General features: G+C 41.3%; 1 long non-coding RNA gene across 1 annotated transcript in view; it reads right to left on the bottom strand.

Annotated features, from left to right (window-relative positions):
* Positions 1–694: 694 nt before the first annotated feature.
* LOC103137359 (uncharacterized) overlaps positions 695–2,312 on the bottom strand; it is a 20,923-nt gene continuing 19,305 nt past the window's right edge. The window contains exon 6 of the long non-coding RNA XR_001661941.1: positions 695–805. This is a non-coding gene — a long non-coding RNA (uncharacterized LOC103137359). The remainder of the gene's footprint in view (positions 806–2,312) is intronic.

Genomic DNA, 2,312 nt, shown 5'->3' with positions numbered 1-2,312 from the left:
AATTTTCTTTAAATTTGCAATTCAAAATATGAGGTGTTGTTTATTTAAAGAGGAGACATGCAGGACAAACGGCCTGAGGTGGTAAAAACCTAACAACAGAGCAATAAGTCAGAGAAAAGAGCCTGAAACAGAAAAACCTGATTTCTGCATCAGCAGCAGCTCAAACAGCAACCAAACTGAAAACGTGATCAAATATCTGCCCACAAATCTGTCAGCTCCATGAAAACAAACTTCAGAATAAAAGCACAGAAAACTGCAAAGAGAAACAAAAATCTGCTTTTAGCCTCTCAGGTTATCTGCTAGAATTTGTTTAATAATCTGAAATATTTAAGTTGAAGCAAAAACAAGAAATCTAAGAAGAAAAATGATTTTTCCACAGCAGTTTTTAGTATGATAGATTTTAAAATTGCCACTGGTTCTTTGCCTTCAACACACAATCATTAAATCTGTGGAAGAAAGTCATAATCACTGTAATTTGCTTCAGTGAAGGATTTGTGTAGTGAAGCAAGAAGTGCAGATTTCTGGTGATGAAGAAACGGCATCAGTTGTGCAGAAAATACTGAAATGAAACGGGAAGCAACAGAATGTAAAGAAAATAAATGTCAATGTAGAGTTTATTCATGTAGCGTTTTAAAAACAGGTTAAAACTCAACCAAACCGTTTACAAAGACAACAGGACAAATTAACAAGGAGAAAATGAACCTGAAACAGAAAGATGAAGCTCCAAAGAGTCGTTTCATCAGCTGGATGTTTTACCTTGATGGGTTCAGATGTTCAACCTGCAGGTTGGTCAGCGACGCTCCGTCTGCAAGAGAAACGGCTGGATGAAATTTCACCGTCTGTAAAACATGAATCTAATAATTCTGTGGATTTCATTCACATGCAGAGTTATAACCTGAATCCTGATGTCAGATTACTGGTCCTAATGTACAAAAGAATGTTGGAAATTAAAAAAGGAGGAAAAAATTCAGTGTGTATGATTAAATTCCCGTCTGACAGGAGCTGCTGCCACCCACTGCGACATTTTGAGAGGCCTGGAGGCGCCGATGTGGCCGAAGTCGAGGAGGAGGAAGGAATGGAGGCTGAACGCCGCCGTCCGTTCTGCTCTGAGGAAAACAATAGGCTGAGCATAATTTAACGGCTCTCTTCAGCCAGAGGAGAAGAGGAATAATGAGCAAATAGCACCAATAAAAGTGGAATAATAGCAGGATTAGCAGTAGCCTCACAGGCTTCTGTCCAGCATGGTTTATTATTTACAAGTTGTGTGCTGTGAGGCCTGCAGCTCCAGATAATAATATTGTCTTGGGTAGCAAAAGCAATAAGGCTGAGCAGAAACTTTGGGCACAGCCCGCATCACTCCGCCTCTCCGGTGGAGTGTGTGGAGGAAGGAGAGGAGGATCATGGGTAATCATTAGCGCTGCTGCAGGATGCTTTTTTTATCGTTTATTGTTAATTCTGATTCCTCAGGAAGTTGTGAACTGATGGGAGATGAATCTGAGCGGAGAGGAGGAGCCGTGGCTCTCTGTGTGATTAATACATTAAATGATGCTTCACTTTCTGAGACAAGAAATATTCAATCAAGTATATTAGTTTGAACATTTCAGCATCAAGGGAGTTCAGAAAGTTTGACATTATAAAAACACTATTTTGGTGAATATTTCATTCATTATGGTTCTAAATAAACCAACCTGCTGCTCTTCAGCCTTCATTTAAAGGAACTCAGTGTTTGAACTGCCTTGTTGCTGAAAATGTGTTATAAATAAAACTCCAGATCTGTGGTGCATAGAAGCTGAATACCGCTCCTCCATGGTTGGATCTGCACTTTTATGCAATATTTTAATTTCCAGTCATATTAATATTTCTTTTACCAGCTGTGAGCAATAATTGACAGAAATAAGTAAAACATTTCACTGTGTGGAATGAATCGGACCAGTACTGAGATCTGTTCCTGGTGCCGTTTGCTGCGTCATCAGATGTGTTATCCACTCCAGCTTCCTGTTTACCAAACTGGACCCATCAATCACCCGTCCTGGTTTCAGCGCCGCCTCAGATCCTGAGTCGATGCTGCTGAAGTTGAGAAAAGTGAGAGATGAACTGTTTGTTGCTTCAGAAGTCAGCAGCGCTTTAAAAGCAGATCTCAGGGTGTGATGCATTGATTTCTGCTCCCATAAGATGGCTTTCCGTCTGGCGCCGCCATTCTCAGAAAGCCTGAGTGGCGATTAGTCTCACCAGGCTGGTCTTCAGCCGAACCCCTTCAAAGCCCTTTGAGGGTTGTTCCCGTCGTATGGAGATCGTTGGCCGGCCGGTCCAGC

This window comes from Poecilia formosa, unplaced genomic scaffold, assembly GCF_000485575.1.
Source record: "Poecilia formosa unplaced genomic scaffold, Poecilia_formosa-5.1.2 Scaffold39, whole genome shotgun sequence".
Lineage (NCBI taxonomy): Eukaryota > Metazoa > Chordata > Actinopteri > Cyprinodontiformes > Poeciliidae > Poecilia > Poecilia formosa.
Note: the sequence above shows the minus strand (reverse complement) of the source record. Positions and strands in the feature narration are given on the sequence as shown.